The sequence below is a fragment of the Rattus norvegicus genome, chromosome 5 (genome assembly GCF_021556685.1).
Source record: "Rattus norvegicus strain SHRSP/BbbUtx chromosome 5, alternate assembly SHRSP_T2T, whole genome shotgun sequence".
In the NCBI taxonomy this organism is placed as follows: domain Eukaryota; kingdom Metazoa; phylum Chordata; class Mammalia; order Rodentia; family Muridae; genus Rattus; species Rattus norvegicus.
This window is the reverse complement of record NC_141538.1, coordinates 133,596,464-133,621,894: the sequence shown is the minus strand read 5'-3', so window position 1 is coordinate 133,621,894 and position 25,431 is coordinate 133,596,464. Positions and strand designations below refer to the sequence as shown.

The window sequence follows — 25,431 nt, the reverse complement described above, 5'->3', positions numbered from 1 at the left end:
CTTTCCTTATTGCTTCTATTTCTATTTTTAATTCTTTCACCCGTTTGATTTGTGTTCCTGGAATTATTTCAGGGGTTTTCGTGATTCCTCTCTATAGGCTTCTACTTGTTTATTTATGTTTTCCTCCATTTCTCTAAGGGAGTGCTTTATATCTTTCTTTAAGTCCTCCATCATCATGATCAAATGTGATTTTAATTCTGGATCTTGCTTTTCCAGTGTGTTTTGATATTTAGTGTTTGCTTTGGTGGTAGAATTGGGCTCCGAAGCTGCCATGTAGTCATGGTTTCTGTTGCTTGGCTTCCTGCACTTGCCTCTCGCCATCAGGTTGTCCCTCATGTTACCTTGTTCTGCTATTTCTGACAGTGGCTAGACTGTCCTATAAGCCTGTGTGTCAGGAGTGCTGTAGACTTGTTTTCCTGTTTTCTTTTAGCCAGTTATGGGAGCCCAGTTTTCTGCTTTTGGGCGTGTAGTCTTTCCTGTCTACTGGTCTTCAGCTGTTCCTGTGGGTCTGTGTCCTAAGTTCACCAGGAAGGTCGCTTGGAGCAGAAAAGTTGGTCTTATCTGTGGTCCCACGGCTGAAGTTGCTTGTGGGGGCTTGGTTTTGAGCTCTCAGTGAGGGCTGCAACCAGGAGGGCCTGTGTGCCTTTTCCCAGAGGCCCCGGTGCACCGGGGTCCCAGATGGCATTAGGTATTTTCCTCTGGAGTCAGAAATGTGGGCAGAGTGTAGTCTCTTCTAGCTTCCCAGTGTGTCTGCCCCTGTGAATGTTTAGCTCTCCCTCCCACGGGATTTGGGTGCAGTGAACTGTTGACCGGGTCCCTTGAGGTCTGGGCGGTGTCTGGACCGCTGGAGATCTGCTGCTCGAGTTCCCTCTATCTTCCAGTTCCCAGATCCCCTATACAGTTTCCTCTTGGGCCAGGGATGTGGGCAGGAATGGGCAGTATTGGTGGTCTCTACTGCTCTGCAGTCTCAGGAGTGCCCACCTGTCCAGGTGGTGAGCTCTCTCTTCCAAGGATTTTGGGAGCAGTGAGCTGTTGGCCAGGATCAGTGAGGTTGGGGCTCCAGCTAAAAACCAGAAGTGTCTGGTCCCAGAGAAATTTTGCCTCTGTGTGTCCTGAGTCCATGAGGCAGGTCGCTTGGAACAGAAAAGTTGGTCTTACCTGTTGTCACGCGGTTCAAGTTGCTCGTAGGGGTTTGCTTTTGAGCTCTTCATGAGGGTGGCAACCAGGAGGGTCTATGCCGCCTTTTCCTGGGGCCCCCATGCTCTGGGGTCCCAGATGGCATTCGGTGTCTTCCTCTGGAGTCAGAAATGTGGGCAGAGTGTAGTCTCTTCTGGCTTCCCAGTGTGACTGCCCCTCTGAAACTTTAGCTCTCCCTCCCATGGGATTTGGGTGCAGAGAACTGTTGACCAGGTCCCTTCATGTCCGGGCGGTGTCTGTACCGCAGGAGACCTGCCGCTCGAGTGCCTATTTATGTCCTCCTTAAAGTCCTCTATCATCATCATGAGATGTGATTTTAAATTTAAATCTTGCTTCTCCAGTCTGTTTGATTATCCAGTATTTGCTTTTGTTCAAGACCTGGGTTCTGATGATGCCAAGTAGTCTTAGTTTCTGTTGCTTAGATTCTTGTGCTTGCCTCTCACCATCATGTTGTTTCCTGTGTTACTTTGTCTTCTTTCTCTGACACTCCTGTAAGCCTGTGTGTTAGCACTTCTGTAGACCTTTTTTTCCCAGCCAGATCTGGGTACAGAGATTAGTGGTACCTGGTCAGCTCTGGGTACAGGCAGCAACTGGAATTTTCCTGTGCCAGACTGCTCCTGCTTTTGTGTGTCCTGAGGCCACCAGGCAGGTTGCTTGATGCAGAAGTGTTACTTCTGTTCTCAGTTGTGTCAGTACTCCTGGTGACTGGCTTTCAGCTCTGGGCACAGGCAGAGACTGGAAGGGCCATGTTTCTGATTGCTCCTAGGTTCCTGTGTTCAGAGGGCCCAGAGGGTACTAGGCAAGTTCTTCTTGGGCCAGGAATGTGAGCAGTCATAGTTGTCTCCTCTGAGTTCTCAGGATTGTTTGTACTTCCAAGAATCCATCTTTCTCCCCCACAGGATTTTAAGCATTATCTTTCAATTTGAAATTATATACGCATCTCATGTGGAAAAAATACCTATATTCTCTTTCCTTTATATAAATTTAAGATCAATGAGTGTTTATTTTTTAAATTACTAAGGGCATTTCTTAGTATTATTAAGCAAAATCCTGTATAATACTTTTAGTGGAAAATGTGTCATTTTTAATTTTAGTCTGTCTTTTGTAAGTGGCTGTATATGCAAGCAGAAAGTCTTACCCTGACTTCATTTTGTAAAACAATCTGGTCTAGAATTCATAAAACATCTGCTTTTCCCTGTCTCCTGTGTGTACTCTATTTTAGCTTAAAGTCTGTGCTGCATCTGGCCATGCTCCTGTTCATGTCTTTTCAGGGAGAGGGCACTATACTTTCAGCTTGACTTTGGTCATAGCAGCCAACATAGGGATGCATTTTAGCATACAATGAATACTGAGCCTTAATTCTCATAGGACAAGATTGGACTTATAGGCTGTGCTAAGCATGGTAGAACCTGATGTGACTTATCTTGCAGCTATGGTCTCCAGTAAGTTCCCCCTTCAACCCTGGTTTTGCCATCTACTTCTGCTTCTGCTGGATTCAGTCTGTGTGTAAATAGAAGCCAGGTTCATCTCCCTTGTCACCCAAGATACTCTGCCCTTGGGAGTTGCCCCATCTTCTGTGTTCTGCTTTTTAATTAATAGGGGCTTTTTAAAAAATGTCTCATTCCACATTATCCTCCAGTGCTCCTTTACTAGGAAATCATCCCAGCCACAAATCTTGAGTTATTCAGGGAAGCTTTGACTTTGGTCTGGTTTTGTTAATTTTTAAAATTGACCAGGCTTCTCATCTGGCTAGCCTGACTTTTTCCCCACTTTTGACCTGGGCCTTTTTAGGTTGTAAACTTGGGATCTACTTGCTATAACTTGGGTGCCATTTGTCAAAGTTTGGGTTGGTTCTTTTTCCCAGCTCCATGTTTCCTGAAATATGACTCAGACTCAAAATTTATTTAAATTATCTTGGCCATATAGCTTTACTCTGACTAGATCATAACTACAATAACCCAATTATTTTAACCTACATGTCTAGTTGCCTGTGCTCAAGTACTCTCTATCAATCTCCTCACATTTTTCCATGTGAACCTTGCCAGGCCTGATTCTATCCCAGAATACTTTTTGCATCCCAGATACTCCACATTCTATTTTCTGTCTAAGGCATAGGCAATCGGTTTTTTCATTAACAGGTGATGCATCCATACAATACACAATATATTCTTTCTACATTGTAGTATAGATGTAGATTAGGGCTCTTAACAAATGGAACTCGACTCAGAGCAAAAACAAAATTCAGAAGCTATTAGTCTCTGAATAGTATAGAATTACATGAAGAAATAGCAATAATAATTTACTTTATTAGCAAGGGCTTGCAAGATGACCAAGCAGTTAGAAAACCTTTCAACCTTAGTTCAATTCTTGGGATTCATATGGTTGAAGGAGAAAACCTGATATGAAAGTTGAAAGCTATAGTCTGTGCCAAAGAATCATTTCAAACAGCTAGTTAATAGAGAAATGCACAAAATAGAGATTTAGTCTATGTGGCTATTCTGGGAAGAGGTATAAAAAATCCAGTCACTTCCCCAAGGCCACTTTCAAGAACCTGAACTGAGATTAAAGTTTAACTATACAGCCAAGGTTATATAACCTCAGAAGTTCTGGCCAAGTTGTAGTACCCTATTACCACAATTGTTCCATCATTGTCTGGGATTCAGTTTCACCCTAAAAGGTAGTCCAACAAAGTGCTAGATCTCTGTAAAATATCTATTTGGGGAGATAAGTTTCTCTTTGAACTGGAGCTTTTCCTTCTCTGAATTTGATATTTTGGGGGAAATCCTAATTTTTTTAGGGGTGCATTGTTTCAGTAGTCCAATAGTCACATTATAAGACACAAATGCCTCTAAAATATCAGAGTATTGAGGAGACAAAATTGACTGTTTTGCCTCATCTTCACAGCTACCCAAATTTCTATCTTCCAGGCATTGTGACAAGGGGACCTAGATTCCCTGAGTCTTTAATCTTCATTCTTTTCAGGTGCCTAGATAATTCCAGTTTCAAACAATAACAAACTATCAAATGGCCCTGAATGAGCAATTGGAGGTGGGACAGGAGCAAGATATATCCTTCTGAAATGTGTCCCTAGTTACCTACTCTATCCAACCAACTTTACTTCCTAACATTTTTTGCCAGGTTCCACAAAAAAAATGCCATCAGATTTTGAGTCCATCAATACATTAATTTACTGACACAGTCAGAGCTTTTGAGGCTCAAACACTTCTCAGTGGTTGGATCAGGGGACTTGTAATATGAATCATTTCTGGGAAATGTATGTCCAAATAATAACACCAGGTCCGTTTGTTCTTTCTTTCAGATGTCCTGTTCAAATCGGAGTATATGTCATTGATGTCAAACAAATTTTTATGTCCTTTAACATATCTAAGCACTATAGTTTTTATTATTATTCTCAGAGGAATGCTTATTTTTTGTTTAATCATGGGAAAACCTGTTTATTTAATAGAACTAATGATTAAAATCCAAAAAGGTAAAGAGCTCTGAAACCATTTCTTCTTGAAATACAATATTCAGATGTGAATCATACAAAATAGTGTGACTCTGAATGTTAGTGTATCTCAATATTCTTTATTAAAAGGGTTCTCAAAATCTTCTGAGATCCTCAGGTTATGGTACACCCTTCCCCACCTCCCTCGAAGTTCTTCAGTGGTAGGGTATAGTTATAGTTGATATTCCCCTCAAGGTCTCAGAATTCTCTCAGAGGATTCCTTACTGGGTGAATGCAAGGCAGCTTCTTCCTTTTTTGGTTAGCTCAGAGTTTCACAGAAGCCCTTCTCTGTGGATTCTTCAGTCTTTGGGAACTAAAGAATGGAGACAAAGTTCTATTGAACAGGTTCCCACATCACCCAAATCATATTCTCAGGCTGATTTTGTGCTACACAGTTGTGAAAAAATGCAAGAAGATTTTTATTATTTGATATTATTTTAAGTACATTCCATCTTCAGTCTAAATGGTGATAATCTTAGCTTCACCAAATTTTAAGTTCTGTCTTCTCTAAAAGTTCCTAACCCTACCCTAAAAATCTTGCTTATAAAGCTTTAGCCCTGACATAACTTAAATAAACAAATGAATATAACACCAAACTTTCAAGACAATGATATTTCCTGTAAGTCTCTTGCTGCTGGAATGCATTCTCCAAGACTTAGTGCCTAACTTTTACTACTATTTTTCAGTTTTGAATAATAAAATGAAAGTTTGCTGTACACTTATCTGGGAGAGTTTCCTGCTCATTTTGTATATTGGCTTCCTCCCTCTATACTTGAAGTTCAGGAGCAGAGGTGAGTTGCACTAGAACAGGATCTGGCATTTCCCCTCTCCTCTGTCCAGTGACTTTTCATCTTGGAATTATTTATCTTTGTAGTCTTTGTCACAACAGTAGCACTCAAGGTTTCAGTAATATACCAGTATCTTCAAATTCTGTTTTCGGAATTACATAGTTTTCAAAGTTTTAGTCTTCTTCATGACTGCTTATATTTTTATACTCACAGTCACATTTCTTTGTATAACAATGAAATGCTTTATTTCTCCAGTTCTGGACTTCATTTAATCAACTACAGAAAGTCTCCTACAAAGTACAATTTTCTGTTGTCACTTATCATTTACACTAAACCAATAATTTATAACATTAAAATACATTTAGTTTAGAAATCTTTTTGAAAATTAATGAAAGAAAACTAGTCCAATTTTTCCCATTTGATTTTTTCTTTTCAGTTTCTAAGACTGCTTAAAGATATTTGTTCTTCTTTGGCATATATGTATAGATTGAAAGTATAGTCACAATACAGCCTACATCATGTATGGGACATTATCTGAGGATTTAGAAATAACTTTCACTTCATTATGGTTATTAAAAATTATTTTATTATAAAGCAACCACCAAAGAAAACCAAAAGATCTAGCTATTGTCATACATAATTTGCACTCATACATAAGACAAAATTTATCAGCTATTAGATATACATATGCCTTTTTCCAGTTCAAGATATATTTCAGAATGGCTGCCAATGAAACGCATGCCATCTACTTCACTGTGAATCATTAAAACAAGCCTCCAATTCAAATAAATGAACTCAAAGGAAATTGAAATATAGCAATACTCTATAAAGATATGGAAGATATAATTAACTTTCAACACTATGAAATACACTAAATACCATATACCAGTATTTCTGATTAAAATACATATTTCTATTCATGTAACACTTATACATATATGTAATTTTAAAATTATATTTGACACCAAGGAAACAACAAAGATATTTTGAGTAATAGAAAATATCAATGTATATGCATCCTTTCTCCTCATCTTCTCCTTTCCCTCCTTTTTATGACTTTCCCTCCTTTTCCTTTATATGATTTTGTTGGGATTATGATATCCTGATTCTAAAGACCATGTCAGGATTAAATGGGCTAATTCTAATTCTCAGAACTCTCTTAAGGAGGATTCTAATAGAAATATTCACAATTATCTGGTGGGATCAAAGTAGCAATCACAGAAATAATCTGTAAAAAACAAATTACTAAGTAAAATTGTACAACTTTCAGAATACAATGAAGAATTTAGGGACTCAGGAGATGGCTCAGTACTTATGAGCACTTGCTGGTCTTGCAGTAGATCTGGATTCTGTTCCAGCATCTCACTGGCAGCTCACTACTCACTATATCTACAGTTTTAGTGGTTCTGTAGATATTTTCTGGCTTCTAACACTCATGTGCATAAAATAAAAATAAATATGTTTTAGAAATTATTCTCCATATCAAGACTGCAGGTATTAACTAGCATGAAAATTTGAAGACAAAGACTGTCAAAGAAGCTTAGATTTCAAAATTTGGAACCGTGGTCTGAACTTTTTGTGTATATTAAGCATATGAAATGTATATTTTGTATTTAAAAATGAAAGAATGGACTTAAAATACTAACAGTCAAAAACTATAATAGAAATTTAAGAATATTTAAAAAGTCCAAGTAAAATTTCTATATAGATTCAATGATACTAGTTGAATTAAAAAAATACACAGTGAAAACATTAAACAGCAAATCAGATATAATGAAAACGAACTGGACTTCAGCTATCAGGTAAGATGCAGTGTGTATGTACATAGGTACCACAAATACCATGAACCTAGACTGTGCATCATTCAGTTCTCATAAGAGAAGCTCCTATTTTCAATAGATGACATCACAGAAATCAAGGTACAGAGCATAAAAGATGTCTGAACAGTTACTCCTAAGCAGGATATTTATAGCACACCTCCACCCAAGGTTCATGTATCATTGCAGAAGGGAAGAAAGAAAAGTTGTAGAAGTCATAGCTGTTGGGTGACTACAAAGAATCAGTGTTTTCTGTACACAGCAGGACAGTTATACATATGAACTCAGAACAATTGAGACAGGATACACATGACCTGTGTAGACTCGGGTCAGACAAAAGTCTAGCATGGAGAAGCATGTTGGGCATAAAGTTGCACCCATTGCTATGGAGGTATTGGCATTTGACAACTCCTGGGAGAGGGAGAATCAATTTTCTTTAAAGCTGTGGCCTCTGGTATGTTGACTGCCATCTAGTGAAAGACATACATCTAGTGTTACATGGGCTGTACTTGCTGTGTGTGCGTGTTTTGTGTGTATGTGTATGTGTTTGTACATGTGTGTTCATTGAAACCATGTATTTCCTCTGTGCTGTTTCTGCAACATCTTGTTTTGGCAGATCTGGAACCAGAGAATAAAAATAAGCAAGATGATGCTTCCAGCTACTGGTAGATAAATGATTACAAGTAACAACATCTTATCATTTTCACATATGGCTCAGACTAAACTGCACAAACCCTTGGACTCACTCAACCTGCAAATCTTGTTATAAAACTATAGATTGGTGGCCTAAACTTTGCCCAGAAATGAAGGCTACTTAAAATCTCCTTTTCCTTCTTCTTGTTGACTAGGATACTCTGATCTGGTTTCTTAACTCATGCATATTTTCCTGTCTGTATTTTACTTATTTTAAAGTATGCCTAATATTTCTTTCTTTCCCCCTCCAGCTTCTATTTTGGATGATGCATACTCATTGTATAGTTATTGGCTGCAGAAAATATGCATAATCTTGATTTTAGTGATGATATTTTTCATTGGGATCATTTTGTTTCTACTTTGGACCCTAAACCGTAAGTTAAGGTTGGGGTGGGAATTCCAAGGTTCTCCAAGGAACTTTAAGTCTCCTCTTTCTCTACCTGAATCCCTGTGAATCAAATCTTTGCTTGGTGAGTTGGAGGAAAATAGAAACTTGGATTATTGCTACTTTTTTTTCCATAAGAAAATCAGGGCATTTTAGGATTCATGCAGTTCTTAGTGTTCATTAGGTTAGTATGTAGGCTTGCCTGTAAAGGAGTATCTTTACTGACTTGGTTGAAAAGGGAAGATCTACCTTAACTGAAGCCTTTCTTATGTGGTTCACTGCTGTTCCTCCTTTAAGTATTTTCTGAAGTGTTATCCTTGACGATGGGAAGCACTGTCAGGTTCCTCCTCCACAGGTCTAGGTAGATAGAGTTGAACTTTGCCCCTCTCACAAAGTGTAATTGATTTTCTGAATTCTAATTTGAATTCTTATTGAATGCTGTTGTAAGAAAGTTTCTTCCATAACTTAACAAGACCAAGATAAGCTGAATTAAACTACAAGGATTTTTATTTCTCCAGCTACTGTCTTTAACTGGCCTTGAAAGGTTATAAAGACATTCAATAAAGCATACTTAGAAAAAACATTCAGGGCCACCCAGAGAGAAAATAGAATCTGGCTTTTCCTCTTTGGGATATTAGTTTCATTAATAAAATAATTTAAACACAGACATAAAGGGAAAGTGTGGTACAATTTTATTAAAGAGAAAAACTACAGGGCCTGCAAACTATAAATTTTAGCATCTGCTGGCATGGGAGATGGAGAAGAGGAAGAGAGAAAGCCAGGACTTTTTTCATGGAAACTAGCAAGCATTCCCATCTAGAAGGGAAAATTTGTTTCACAGAGTAAGTGATAAAGCTGAGTGTCTGTGAAAGATTGCTTAGGAATTTGGCCATTATTTGAAAGGAAAAGAAAAGAAAAAGGGAAAAGGTATAGGTAGTTTAATAAAAGTACATTTTTTAATTTAAAACAATGTTGATTGGAGTCATAAGTTAAAAGTTGTATATCATCACAACATTTTATACTGACTATGCAAATTTTAATACATATTTTCTTCGAAAACAGATTCTAAAAAGAAACAATGTATATTTGAGATTATTTATTGGTTGCTAGGGACCTCTTTTTCAGGACTTTTAAACATACAATTCCAAAACATGATTCATTTTCCTGTTTCATTTTTATTAGCCAAAGTAAAGAAAGTACAGTGTCATTCAAAACTGGGACACTCAATCTCATCTTTACATCAACTTTTCTTGATTTTTTAGTTTTATTTTTATTGGAAATAGATTTTTTCTTTTCTCACATAATATACCCTGATTGCAGTTTCCCCTTTCCCTACTCCTCCCAGTTCCTGTCCATATTCCCTTCCATCCAGATCTACTTTCCTTTTTGTCCGATTAGGAGAAAAATAACCCAAAAGGCTTTTAAGGGCTAATAATAAAATATAACAAAATAAAATATAATAAGATAAACAAAAACTAATACCTGATATATAAGTATATTTATTGAGACTCTGCTTGATACAAAGAAAAAATATGCATATGTTTGTCAAATACCTTCATGTAAATTCCCCTTTCAACAGGAGACACAAATGTATATATAGTAACATATAGAACCTAGGTAAGTTGACTCGGTGTGGAATTTTTTATTCTTCACAAAGGAAGGATGACAAACCTTACATTTGTAGGTGGACTGGCTTTGGTTAGACAAACTAGCAAGCAAATTTAAAAGATTAATTTTGGAATTGGCTTAAAAGTAGAGAAACTTTAATGTTAAATTTAAAAGTACTGTTGATTATATAATTAGACTAAATATGTATGTTCAGAAATGATATATATAACAAAACAATTCTCAAGTCAGATAATAAATTTTATTAAGCAATGTATATATTTCTTATTGATTTCAGGTATGTTTTAATAGCTATACAATTATTTCATTTATAAATATCTTCTATAATTTGTTTGGAATATGGAAGTAAATTTTTGAGGCTTATCCAAATAAATCTTATAAAACTTTTATATATAATTAATCTGATAATAATTAGAATTATTTGGATGGTTTACTAATGGCTTAACATTTCAAAACAATTAGATGTCTTTAACATATGAGTGTATTTTAACACAATTTTAAAATGGAAAACTTTAAAACACAAGAATGTCACACATTTTATATTGTTGTTTCTGTTAGGCTCTACATAAAATTAAATATTTAAATTTCTGTTTGAGTTAAAAATCTACCTGTTCGCTCTAGTTAAATAGAGCTATTACATAAGTGAAATACACATGTGCACCTGGTAAGAAAGCTATTAGAAGTAGTTGATACTATATGCACAATTATACATAAGTTGTCTCAAAACATAAATTATGTAAGGTAAAATATTAATATATTGATATAAAAACAGAATTAATTTTCTGTATATAAAAATGAGTGTCTTAAAAATAATGTGCTTATAGAAATATTTGCAAAAATTTGGCTTAAACGAGAGGATGTTATGTTTCATTAGGATATAATTTTGTTATTGTCAGTTTCACTGCTTAAGAAACTGTTTTCAGGAAATGAAGGTGTGACATCCTTGATCAATTTCCCAATTCTGGAACTGTGAGATTGTATAAATAAGTCATTTTGACTTGGAAGAATGACTAGGTTTTCAGAACATGCTTGCTTCAGGGTACAGCCCTGCTCTTTTGAGTTAATTCACGGGATGAACTTTGAGGCTTTGCTGCTCCTAGAGCCCCAGGATTCAGAAAATGACATCACTAATTTTTTCAGTTTTCCTTGAGTAACGTGTACAAAAAGTAACTCAATGAAAGTGGGGAAGACACTAAATGAAAACAGGTTCACCAGACTTTAGTTCTATCTGTTATTGAGACAAAGTAAGAGTTTAGATAAGGGTTTATCTATCTTGTTGATTTTTCTCAAAGAACCAGCTCTTTGTTTCATTAATTTTTTGAATTTTCTCTTTATTTCTGTTTTATTGATTTTAGCCATCAGTTTAATTATTTCCTGCCATCTTTTTTTTATTCTAGAGCTTTCAGTTGTACTGTTAAGTTTCTAGCATAAGATCTCTCTATTTTTTATGTAAGCACTTAATATTATAAACCTTCCTCAGCACCACTTTCCTTGTGTCCCACAAGTTTGAATATGATGTATATTCATTTTCGCTGATTCTAGAAAGACCTTCATTCTTTCCTTCATTTCTGTTTTGACCCAGTTTTCATTGAGTAGAGAGTGACTCTGTTTCCATGCATTAGTAGGCTTTCTGTTGTTTTTCTTTTTGTGGACATCTAGCTTTAATCATGGTGGTCTGATAAGATACTAGTGGTTATTTCCATTTTCTTATATCTATTTAGGCTTACACTGTAAGCAAGCATGTGGCCAATTTTGGAGAAAGTTTCAGGAGGTGCCAAGAGGAAGATATAATTTTTGGATTTCAGGAATTTCCACACAAACCATAAGAACACTTATCTCAGTTATGCAAGAACACACCAAAAGACTGATCAATCAGGCCCACAAAAAGGGATTCAGGAATCTAATTGTGTTTTCAGTCTTTTCTTAGGGCCAGCTTTTTAAAGAAAAAACCAGGTTCATAATTTTAGAAGGTAAGGATGGTGACAGAACTACATTTTGACTCTCTGGACAAATTATTATCAGCTGACTTTAGGGCAGATTGGTCCTAAGTGAGTGAAGAGGGGTAACAGAGAAGTGGTGAATAGGGGCATTTCAGCGAATTTAGATAACAGAGCATAAACAATAAACCATAGTATTATGAAATTTTAGGGGAATATTGAATGTCAGCTATGGATAATTACTTCTGGTAAGTGAAGTCTGAGAACTTGAAGTTAATTTCACTCTATGGGCAAATGGAGACTAAGTACAAAATAGCCATCCACTCTCAATGTGAAATTAAAGCTTTAGTAATTTGTAACGAATATTGATGCCCTTGAGTTGGAGGCAAATATGTAAAGTCTTGGAGAGGGTAGTGATACAAAGAGCATACCGGATTATAATAAAGGTAATTTACACCAAGCCTATAGTCAATGTCAAATTAAATGCAGAGAAACTCAAATCAATTCCAATAAAATCAAGAACAAGACAAGGCTGTTCACTCCTTATCCATTCAACATAATAGCAATTCTGACTAGATCAATAGCACAACTGAAAGAGATCAAGGGACTTTAAATTGGAAAGGAAATAATTGAAATTTTCTCTATTCACAGATGATTTGTTAGTATACATTAATGGCTTCCAAAATTCTATCAGAGAATTCTTACAGCTGATAAACACCTTCATCAATGTATCTCGATACAAGATTAGTTAAAAAGCATTAGTAGCCTTCCTATATACAAATAACAATGAACTGAGAAGGAAATTATGGAAACCGCACTCTTTATAACAGCCACAAATAATTCAGAATATCTTGGGTCAACTCTAACAAAGCAAGGAAAGACTTAAGTGATTAAATCTTCAAGTAGTTGAAGAAAGAAATAGAAAAATATATTAGAAGATGGAACAATCTCCTATGTTTAAGGGTCAGTAAGATCAAAGTAGAAAAAAATGGCCATCCCATCAAAAGCAAGCTATGGATTTATTGTAACCCGCATCAAAATTCCAAAATAATTCTTTATAGACCTTGGAAGGACAATACTCAACTTCATATGGAAACAAACAAACAAAAGGCATAGGTTAGTGAAGAACAATTTTGATTAATAAAAAACGTCTAGTGGCATCATCATCTCTGAATTAAAACTCTACTACAGAGCCATGGTAATAATAATTCCATGATATTGGAAAAAAGTAGACACTTTGTTCAATGTAAAAAATTGAAGAGCCAGTCATAAACTCACACATCTCTGAACACCTGATTTTTGTTAAAGAACTAATATTATGCAATGAAAAAAGGAAAGCATCTTCAACAAATGGTGCCTGTCTAACTAGATGTATGCATGTAGAAGACTGCGAATAGATCCATATCTATCACTCTTGACAAAACTCGATTCTAAGTGGATCAAAAACAGAAACAGAGTAAAAATAGGCTACTCATAGTGGATGTGGTTAATAGAGTCAATAAAATCCTGAGGTCCTAAGCAGATCACTAAAACTGATTAAGAGACTTCATAGCATGAGGGGGGGTCAGATTTTTTCATAGGCTTTTTAGGCCTCTAATAATATGATCATGTGGTTTTTTTCCCCCCTCTAAGTTTGTTCTTATTATGGTAGAACATATTGATTGATTTTTTTATATGTTGAACCATCCCTGCATCTCTAGTATGAAACCTATTTGGTCATAGTAGATGATATTTTTAATTTGTTTTTGGATTCAGTTTGCAAATATTTTATTAAGTATTTTTGCACCTGTTGAGAACTGATAAACAGAACTTAAGTATTGCTATTTTGACTTTAGACTTCATTTTACCTAACTGAACAACTCCCTCTAAGCAACAACAATTCTCCAAACATAACTGTTCCTAACTCCCTCTCTAAAAAACAATATTGCTCCCAACACATGATGTCTATTCCTAACAACAAAAAGAACAAATGAATTTGATTGGTTGGTCAAATTCACTTAAATTATATGTCAGTTGATAATGATGAACCACTTGGGGAAGACTCCAATCACTGAGATCTGATTGGTAAAAATTATAACCATAACTTGTCTCTGATTCTTATAAAGCTTTTGCTTATACTCCCTGCTTCAGTGTTTACTTGGGGCTGCCAGATGAAGCAAGGTCCCAAATCCTGATCCATCAGTGCTTATGTGGTGGGAATAATAAAGGAATTTTATGTTTCATGAGCTCACTGGTGTTTTTTTTTCCCCTTCCTTGTGACACACAGTGGAGACAGCATGGAAGTCTATGTTCATAAGAGAAACTTGTCTGCAATTCTCTTCGTTTGTTAAATCTTTTTGCCGTTAATTTTTTAACATTTATTTATTCTTTATTGCAAAGATTTCTGACAAATTACTTAAAGGCTTTTCATCCCCAATTAATTGCTTGTTCCATTTTACTCTAAGCATATTGAAGTCAAATATGTGAAGATAGCTGTTAATGCTCAAATCTGATCTATGATGTGAAGATCAAACACTCTGTACATCAAACGTCACTTTTTCCAGCAGAATATTATAATTCAGAAATAGGTTATAAGGGCAGTTGAAATTTAGATTCATGGACACTCTGTTTCACCATCTTAAAATCTTGGTTAACAAAAATTTAAAATCAAAGAGCCTTGTTTCTGTAATACTTAAATATTAAAGTAATTTACTATATGGTTTTTGATAAATATTTTTAAAGGTACCTACATTGTCCACACCAACTCTGGCCTTACACCTGATACTTTTAATCATAATTATGAAGGTAACTAGGTTTTTGCATCTAATATTTATACGGTCAAAAGTTTACTACTGTCAGTTCACTTATATACAAGCCAGGTATGCTCACTCTTTCCTGGTTTTTGAAGCTGTGATGTGTATATCCTCATTATAAAATTTCTCTGGCACTCTCAGGGCAAATCAGAAACCAACAGTCCTTCAGTGCCATCACCACTCAACTCTGACTGTTCTCTCATTGCTGCCTGGATAAACACTGATATTTAGTTAACAGTTTAAAGATGCAAGAGATTAAAATATTGACTTGCACAAAAGAAATAAAAATATATACAACAAATTGGTTTTTAAAAATAAAAAATAACATCTGTTACTTCTGTCATGCCAACAACTTGACATATATACACATGCAGAAAAGTACTAACTCGGTCATCTGAACAGCTGTGCTTTGTTATGATGAACAAACTGCCACTATGTTTTCACACTAACAGAAGGTGTATTCAAACTATTTCATATACTAAATATTGCAATAGTCTTTGTGCATATAAATGCTGGTTATACCAGTGTTTGCTTTGATGTCTTAAGTATGTCTTAAGCAAGCTAACTTTAAGTTCACTAAAATTCATAATAGTTCAGGAATCTATGACCTTACAATAAAGAAACCCAAAATGTACATCTATAAAAATCAAGGAACAATTACTATCATGTAAGACTTAAACTGAAAACTGCAAGAAAATTCAATTAAAAACCACAATCTCAAATATATGTAACATGCAAAAGAGTCAGCAGCAAGTTCTATCAACAATAGTCTTTTGCTGGAACAAATCAGATCTTTGAATCTGCAAACAAGCCATCTGTCTTCTATCTCAAGAGAGTAGCTCTTTTATACTTGTTTTAATGAAATCTTTCCTCTCAGTTAAACCATAAGCAGGATAATTTTCATATACCTCTTTGCAAATCTGCTTCTTTGTGACTTCTTCCAAGTTAGCATCAGTCAGTAATTTCTTCACTGTTTCCTTTAGCTTTTCATCTGTAGCTGTTTATTTTTCAATTTTTTTAAAAATTAAGGGTACATCATCAGAACTATCCGCAGATTCAGATTCTTTTTTGGCACTGTTTTAGTTCTTTTTGGTGGTACTGCTGTTTGCCTTCTCTTTTTTTTAAAATTTTTACACACCACATTTTATTCCCATCATGGTCCACACCCCAGATGTTCCACATCTCATACCTCCTCCCCAACAAACCCTGTCTCCACAAAGATGTCTTCATCCCACCCACCCCATCAGGCCTCTAAATTTCCTGGATCTTCAGTTCTCTTCAGGGTTAGGTGTATCTTCTCTGACTGAACCCAGGCCCTGGAGTGGTCGGCTTTATATGTGTTGAGAGGCTTCATCTCAGGTGGTGTTTGCTGCCTGGTCGGTAATCCAGTTTCTAAGAGAACTCAGTGGTCCAGGTAAATTGGACTGCTGGTCCTCTTACAGGATTGATTTTCTTAGCTTCCTCCAGCTTTTCCCTAATTCAACCAGAGGGGCCAGCAGCTTCTGTTCATTGGTTGGGTGAACATACTCTTTCAGCTGCTTGTTGGATCTTTTGGAGAGTAGTCATGATAGGTCTGTTTTTGTGAATGCCCTATAGCTTCAGTATTGGTGTCGGGTCTTGGGGCCTCCCCTTGAGCTGGATCCCACTTTGGGCTTGTAACTACACCTCCTTTTCCTCAGGCTCTTCTCCATTTCCATCTCTGAATGCCTTTCAGATAGGAAGAATTATGGGTCAGAAATTTGGCTGTGGGATAGCAACCCCATCCCTCACTTGAAGCCCTGTCTTTCTGCTGGAAGTGGGTTCAACAAATTGCCTCTCCCCACTGTAGGGCATTTCATCTAGCATCTGCCCCCTTTGAGTACTGAGAGTCTCTTACTTCCAAGTCTCTGGTACATTCTAGAGGGTTCTCCCAACTTCCTTTCTCCTGAGGACCCTGCTTCCATTCTTTCTGCTGGTCCTCAGTCCTTCAGTCTTTTTCCCTGACCCAATACTAGATCATATTCCCCTTTCTCATAACCCCCAACCCCTTTTCCTCCTCAGTCCTTCCCTCCCTCCACCTTTGTGGTTGTTTTCTTCTCCCTCCCAAGTGGAACTGAGGCCTCCCCACATGGGCATTTCATCTTGTTGACCTTTTTGAGTATTGTGGACTGTATTTTAGTATTCTGTACTCTTTTTTGGGGGCTAATATCCACTTATTAGTGAGAACATACCATGCACGTACTTTTGGGTGTGAGTTACCTCACTCAGGATGACATTTTCCAGTTCCACCCATTTGCCTGCAAAACTCAGGATGTCCTTTTTCTTAATAGGTGAGTAGTATTCCATTGTGTAGATGGTCCACATTTTCTGTATCCATTCTTCTGTCCTGGAACGTCTGGGTTGTTTTCAGCATCTGGCTATCACAAATAAGGTCACTATGAACATAGTGGAACATGTGTCCCAGTGGCATGGCAGGGCATCTGTGGGGTATATTCCTAAGAGTTTTATTTTTGGATCTTTATGTAGGTCTATTTCCAATTTTCTGAGGAACCTCAAAATTGATTTCCAGAGTGAATGTACCAGTTTGCAATCCCAACAGCAGTGGAGGAGTGTTCCTCTTTCTCCACATCCTTGCCAACATATGTTGTCACCTGAAGTTTTGATCTTAGCCATTCTGACTGGTGTAAGGTGGGATCTCAAGTTTGTTTTGATTTCCACTTCTCTGATCATTAAGGACTTTGAACATTTCTTTAGATGCTTCTCAGCCATTTGAGATTCCTCTACTGTGAATTCTCATTTTAGTTCTATATCCCATTTCTTGATTGGGTTGTTTGGTTTTTTTTGGTGGTAAACTTATTGTGTTTTTATCTATTTTAGATATTAACCCTCTATCAATGTGTGGTTAGTGAAGACTTTTTCCCAATCTGTAGGATGCCAATTTATGTTATTGACTATGTCCTTTGACTTACAGAAGCTTTCCAGTTTCACGAGGTCCTATTTATCAATTATTGATCTTAGAGTGTGAGCCATTGGAGTTCTGTTTCAGAAATTTCCCCCTGTGAGTTCAAGGTTCTATTTCACTTTCTCTTCTATTAGATTCAGTGTATCTGTTTTTATATTGAGGTCCTTTATCCACTTGGACTTGAACTTTGTGCAGAGTGACAAATATGGTTCTATTTTCATTTTTCTACATATAGACATCTAGTTAAACCAGCAGCATTTATTCAAGATGTTTTCTCTTTTTCAATTGTATATTTTTGGTTTCCTTTTCAAAGATGAAGTGTGCATAAGTGTGTGGTTTTATTTCTGGGCCTTTTATTGTATTCCATTGATCAAGCTGATTGTCTCTTTACAACACCCTGCAGCTTTTAACATTATTGCTCTGTAGTAGAGCTTGAGATCAGGAATGGTGATTCCCCCAGCCATTCTTTTATTGTTAAAGATGGTTTTCACTATTCTGTGGGTTTTTCCTTTACAGATGAGTTTGAGAATTACTCTTTCCATGTCTTTGAAGAATTGTGTTGGGCTTTTTGATAGGGATTGCTTTGAATCTGTAGATTACCTTTGGTAGGATGGCCATTTTTACTATGTTAAGTCTGCCAGTCCATGAGCATGGGAGATCTCTTTATTTTCTTATATCTTCTTCTATTTCTTTCTTGAGAGACATGAAGTTCTTATCATTAGCATCTTTCACATGTTTGGTTACAGTTACCTCAAGATATTTTATATTATATGTGGCTATTTAAAAGGGAATTGTTTCCCTAATTTTTTCTCATCCTGTTCATCATTTGTATAAAGGTAGACTACTGATTTATTTGAGTTAATTTTATATCTGATCATTTGCAGAAGTTGTTTGTCAGCTAGAGAGTTCTCTGGTAGAATTTATGGAGTTACTTATTCATACTATTATATCATCTGCAAATAGTGATACATTTATTTCTTCTTTGCCAATCTGTATCCCCTTGATCTCTTTTGTTGTCTAGCTAGCACTTTGAGTACTATATTGAGTAGATATGGGGAGAGTGGGCATCTTTGTCTTGTCCCAGATTTTAGTGGGATTGCTTCAAGTATCTCTCTATTTAATTTGATATTGGTTGTTGGTTTGCAATAAATTGCTTTTTATTATGTTTAGGTGTGTGCCTTGAATTCCTGATCTCTCTAATACTTTTAACCTGAAGGGGTGCTGTATTTTTTTTCTTCATCTAAGGAGATGATCATGTCATTTTTTTCTTTGAGTTTGTTTATGTGGTGGATTATGTTCATGAATTTTCATATAATGAACCAACCCCACATCGCTAGGATGAAGCTTACTTGATCATAGTGAATGATGGTTTTGTGTGTTCTTGGACTTGGTTTGTGAGAATTTTATTGAGTATTTTTACATTGATATTCAAAGTGAAATTGGTCTGAATTTCTCTTTTTTTTGGTAGGGTCCTTGTGTGGTTTCTGTGTCAAAGTAATTGTAGCATCATAGAATGACTTAGGTAGTGTTCCTTCTGTTTCTATTTTATGGAATAAGTTGAGGAGTATTGGTATCAGGTCTTCTTTGAAAGTCTGGTAGAATTCTGAGCTAAATCCATCTGGCCTTGGGCTTCTTTTGGTTGGTAGTTTTTTAATGTCTTCTTCTATTTCCTGATGGGATATGGGCCTGTTTAGAATGTTTACTTGCTCTTGATTTAACTTTGGTATATGGTATCTGTCTAGGAAAACATTAATTTCATCTAGATTTTCCAGTTTTGTTGAATATAGGCTTTTGTAGTAGGATCTGATGATTTTTTGAATTTCCTCCATTTCTGTAGATATGTCTCCTTTTTAAATTCTAATTTTGTTAATTTGGATACTGCCTCTGGGCCCTTTAATTTGTTTGGCTGTGAGTTTATATATCATGGTGATTCTCTCAAAGAACCAGCTTTTGGCTTTGCTGATACTTTGTATTCTTCTCTTTATTTCCATTTGGTTGATTTCAGCCCAGAGTTCTACTGTTTTCTTCCTTCTACTCCTCTTGGGTGAGTTTGCTTCTTTTTGTTCTAGAGCTCTCAGTTGTGCTATTACTTTTCTAGTGTAAGATCTCTCTAGTTTCTTTTCTAGTGTACTTAGTGCTATGAATTTTCCTCTTAGCACTGCTTTCATTGTGTCTCATAGGTTTGAGTATGATGTGTCAATATTTTCATTAAATTCCAGGAAGTCTTTAATTTCTTTATTTCCTTGACCAAATTATCACAGAGTAGAGAGTGATTTTGTTTCCACATGTAGATAGTTTTTTTTTGTTGCTTTTTTCTGTTATTGAAGACCAGCTTTAGGCCTTGGTGGTCTGATAGCATGCATGGGATTATTTCAATCTTCTTATATCAGTTGAGGGTTGTTTTTTGAACAATTATGTTGTCAATTTTGGAGAAGGTACCATGAGGTGCTGAAGAGAAAGATGTATTCTTTTGTTTTAGGGTGAAATGTTCTGTATATATCTGTTAAATCCATTTGGTTCATAACCTCTATTAGTTTCACTGTGTCTCTATTTAGTTTCTGTTTCAGTGACTTGTCCATTGGTGAGTGGAGTCCTGAAGTCTCCCACTATTATTGTGTGGGGTTCAATGTGTGCTTTTGAGCTTTACTAAAGTTTCTTTTATGAATGTTCGTGCCCTTGCATTTGGGGCATAGATGTTCAGAATTGAGATCTTCTCTTGGTGAATTTTCCCTTTGATGAATATGAAGTATCCTTCCTCATCATGCTTGATAACTTTTGGTTGAAAGTTTTTTTTTTTTTTTTTGGATATTAGAATGGCAACTCCAGCTTCTTTCTTGGGACCACTTGCTTGGTAGACCTTTTTCTATCCTTTTACTCTGAGATAAGGTCTGTCTTTATTAATGAGATGTATTTCTTGTATGCAGGAAAATCCTGAATCTTGTTTGCATATCCAGTCTGTTAGCTTATATCTTTCTAAAGGTGAGTTGAGTCCATTAATAGTGAGAGATATTAAAGACAGATGACTGTTGGTTCCTGTTAGATTTGCTTTTGTCCGTATGTGCTTATGGTTTTCTACTTTTGGCTTTGTTGTGAGATGCTTAATAACTTGTCTTTTATTTGGTATACATATCTTCCTTATATTGAAATTTTCCTTCTTTGATCCTTTGTAGGGCTGGATTTGGTAGATAGATGCAGTTTAAATTTTGTTTTGTCCTGGAATATTTTGGTTTCTTCATCTATGTTGATTGAGAGTTTTGCTGGGTATAGTAGCCTGGGATGGTATTTGTGTTCTCTTAGAGTCTGCATGACCTCTGACCAGGCTCTTCTGGCTTTCATAGTCTCTGTTGAGAAGTCTGGTGCAATTCCGATAGGCCTGACTTTGTATGTTACTTGGCCCTTTTCCTTCTTAACATTAGCACTCTGTACAGATTTTTTTGTTTATTTTTAACTTTTAGCGGTAGCTTTCTGTTTTGCCTTTTCTTTTTTTAGATGTTGTTTTTGGTGGTTGCTCCTCTTCACTTTCTTTCTCTTTCTCTTCTGTAGACTCTTCCTTATTTTTCTTCTCATCTTCATCACTACAGAATCACTTCTTCATCTTCATCTGACAGAATTTCTGGCTATTTAGTTTGCTTTGATTTTCCAGAACTCTTTTGTTCCTTTTTACTACCTTTGCAGGAAGATTTTTTTTCATTTTGGATTTTGGCAATGTTTTGCTAGAAGGCTTTGGATGCATTAAGAAATTCAAGATCCTCCTCACTAGTTCACTGTTCACACCTGACCTCTTTAAATCAAGAAGCTCATAGATGCTCTTTAACATGGCATTTCTAAACTTTTTCATCATTTCTTCCTCCTTTTTATACTGGGCACTGCCTCTTTCAAATGTAATATCACTGAACTCACCCACATTCCTCTTCAAGGAGGACACTGTGCCTGGCCTGTTGAAAAGCATTTTGTGTAGATTACTAAGTTCATCTCTTTTTTTCTTACTCTGAAAGCAATGTATCCCTTCAACTTCACAAAGTTTCTCACCTCCCTTATGCAATTGTAAAGGACTCTCTTTGCAAGGAAGACACTTGCATCCTCAATTTTTCTACTTTCATCTTCTTGCCTTTTCTACTCTCTTACCTTCCATGATAAGACTATTTTCTTTTTCTTCCTCGTCCTCCTTGTCCTCCATGTTCTCCTTGTCCTCCTCATCCTTCTTGTGTTCCTCCTCCTCCTTCTTTCCTCCTCCTCCTCTTCCCTCTCCTGTCTGGGACTAGGTATCTCAGGGGTTCCTTCTCAGATGCAGGCAACACAGGAATGTCTTCTCCCTCTGTAGTGGGGGCTGCTGTCACTGACACGTGGTGTCTGTGGGTGCGCAAAGAAGGTAGTCACTGAGTAGAAAGTACAAGGGCCAAGGTCCTCGGGCCACAGGCTTGCTCTCTGCTCCTCAGAATCCTGCTGAATCTTTTTGTAGTTTGGATAGTTTGGATATAAGCATGACTCTGGCCTCATGAAATGACTTTGAGAATATTCCTTCTGTTTCTATTTTGCAGAATAGGTTGGGCAGTATTAATATTAGTTCTTCTTTGAAAGTTTGATAAAGTTCCACACTAAAACCATGTGGCCTTTGGCTGTTTTCATGAGGAGACTTTTAATACTGTTTCTATTTCCATAGAGGTCACAGTTTTATTTAAATTATCTATCTGTTCTTGATTTAATTTCAGTAAGTGGGATCTATCAGAAAAATAATATATTGCTTTTAGATTTTCCAATTTTGTGGCGTTCAAGTTTTTAAAGTATGACCTAAACATTCTTTGGATTTTCTCAGTATCTGTTGTTAATTTTAATTTCATATTTTGCTAATTTGGATCCCCTTGGTAAGAGAGATTAGAACAGATTTTTGTGGGCATTCTAGAATCGGGTGGGACTGTAATAGGTGAGATAAGGTGATAGGATAGGAAAGGATGGACAGAGAGAGAGAGAGAGAGAGAGAGAGAGAGAGAGAGAGAACTGAGAAAGATGACTAGATGACTGGAATTGACATTTGGAAACAATGTGTAAACTTAGTTCAGTAGAAACTTTAAGATTCTATGAGGTTTACCCTAGTAATGGAGGACATAGAAACTTAACTGGTCATCTTCTGTAACCAGACAAGGCTTTTTATTTTTAATCTTTATTAACTTGGGTATTTCTTATTTACATTTCGATTGTTACATTTCGATTGTTATTCCCTTTCCCGGTTTCTGGGCCAACATCCTCCTAACCCCTCCACCTCCTCTTCTCTATGGGTGTTCCCCTCCCCATCCTCCCCCCATTACCACCCTCCCCCCAACAATCATGTTCACTGGCGGTTCAGTCTTGGCAGGACCAAGGGCTTCCCCTTCCACTGGTGCTCTTACTAGGCTATTTATTGCTACCTATGAGGTTGGAGCCCAGGGTCAGTCCATGTATAGTCTTTGGTTAGTGGTTTAGTCCCTGGAAGCTCTGATTGCTTGGCATTGTTGTTCATATGGGGTCTCAAGCCCCTTCAAGCTCTTCCAGTTCTTTCTCTGATTCCTTCAATGGGGGTCCCGTTCTCAGTTCAGTGGTTTGCTGCTGGCATTCAACTATGAATTTGCTGTATTCTGGCTGTGTCTCTCAGGAGAGATCTACATCCGGTTCCTGTCATCCTGCACTTCTTTGCTTCATCCATCTTATCTAGTTTGGTGGAGATATATATATATATATATATATATATATATATATATATATATATATATATGCCACATGTGGGGCAGGCTCTGAATGGGTGTTTCTTCTTAGTGGTTGGAGTGTACCAATGGAGTCACAAAACCTTTGAGTTACTATCTATCCTGCCTGGTAGGTGTACTCGGGTAATAGAGGTACAGAATGTATGGGAATGGCCAAAAATGACTGGCCTAATTTTGGGTCTTTGTCAGGAGAGGAAGCCCATGTAATATACTGCCCAGATAACCAGAAAATGGAGGATGGATATTCTAGACACCTAGGATAGAAAAAAATGATTCCTAATTGTATACCCTGTATACACATAGATTAGTATGTAGAGTAATTGTCTTCAGAGAGACTTACTCTGACAGCTGATGGAAGCATATATTGAGACCCACAGCCAAATGGTAGACAGACAGTACATCTAGTTAGAGGTCTCGGATTCTCACCTTTATAGCTCATGTAACCCTGCAGAAAGAGGGAAGAAGAATTATAGGAGCAAAAGGTTTTGAGGATACCACAGTTCATAGAAGCAAATAACCAGGAGTCATAGGAACTCACAGAGACTGAAGTGGCAAACATAGAGCCTGGAAATGTCTTTACTAAGTCCTCTGCTTATGTTATGGCTTGATGTTTTTGTGGGACTCCTAACAATGGGAAGGTGTGTCTCTGACTTTTTCATTCACTCTTGAGACACTTCTTTTCCTACTGGGTTGTCCTGTTCAGCCTTGGCATGAAGGCTTTTCTTAGTTTTGTTGCATCTGGCTATTCTATGTTTCATTCATATCCCGGGGAGCTTGATTCCTTTCTGAAGGAAATGGAGCAGATGTGGAGGAGAAGTGAAATAGAGATGGGAACTGGGAGGAAAAGGAGGAGGGGAAACTGCAGTCAGGAAATATTGTATGAGAGAATAAATAAAAGGAAAATAAAAAAACTTCATAGTTAATATTCATTTAGAAAAATGAGCTGTCCTAGTTATATTTACCTTAAATAAGCTATACAGATGACAGTTCTGGAGATCTCATTCCTAAACTCAGAAGTTAAGTTGGTAAGGACAGCCATCTTAAGAGATGTGAAAGCTGTTGTACATTCTCACAACAGCACAAGGTAATCGGATGCCTTTATTAAAGGGAGTCCTATTTATATAAACCCAACAATGAATATAAAATATCTATATCTGCCAAGATTTATTTATTCCAAACTATGTCATATTCTGCCTTAAGACTAATGGCTTTCTAGCACTGTGGTTCTTGAGTACCTCACTGTAGAAAAGGATCTCTCTTTTAACTTTTTTTTTTTTCGGAGCTGAGGACCGAACCCAGGGCCTTGAGCTTGCTAGGCAAGCACTCTACCACTGAGCTAAATCCCCAATGCTTCTTTTAACTTTTATATGATGATTGAATATAACATGTTGCTACATAATAGTGGTGTGTGTGTGTGTGTGTGTGTGTGTGTGTGTGTGTGTGTGTGTGTGTTGATGTGTCAGATAATGAAATACTTTCTTCCAGGTTATGACCAGATATCCTGCTTACCTTCTCTGGATCATTCAACACACAACTCTGAGGAAAATAGTTCTGAATATGTTGAATTGCAAGAAATTAATGATGTGATCTTGAGAAGAGGCAATATTTAGTCAGCACCAGGAAAATTGTGAACAGGACAGCTTCAACCTTCTTCAGCTCTTAAGACTGGACTGCAGTCTCAATTGGGAAACTTAAGGCAATAAAGAAAGACAGAAAAAAATAGTTATTTGGGTTGTAAAATTTATATCTATAAAGCATACAACCGGGAGGGTCTTCTGATTAAATTTTGTTCTGTCTCAAAAGTATATATTTTTAAAAATACACTTCTCCTCTTCTCCTTTTTTTTCTCCCCAGCTCCTTCCAGGTATCCTCCTTCCATCCCTTCCCATGTGCTCAAATCGATTCTTTCTCTTTTGATTATTATTGTTGAACATGAATATATGTATATATGTGGACAAATATATAAATACAACCGGCTGCACTGTTTTTGTTGTTTGTGTCTATGCCTATGT

At 36.6% G+C, this 25,431-nt stretch overlaps 2 pseudogenes across 1 annotated transcript in view; one reads left to right on the top strand and one right to left on the bottom strand.

Moving 5' to 3' along the window:
* LOC100911818 (selection and upkeep of intraepithelial T-cells protein 10-like) overlaps nt 1-25,180 on the top strand; it is a 48,573-nt pseudogene extending 23,393 nt beyond the window's left edge. The window contains exons 4-7 of the transcript XR_015620416.1: nt 4,517-4,687; nt 5,392-5,496; nt 8,255-8,377; nt 24,905-25,180. The product of XR_015620416.1 is annotated as a selection and upkeep of intraepithelial T-cells protein 10-like (transcript). The remainder of the gene's footprint in view (nt 1-4,516; nt 4,688-5,391; nt 5,497-8,254; nt 8,378-24,904) is intronic.
* On the bottom strand, nt 15,571-24,458 carry Dek-ps1 (DEK proto-oncogene, pseudogene 1; annotated as a pseudogene).
* Nucleotides 25,181-25,431: the final 251 nt, after the last annotated feature.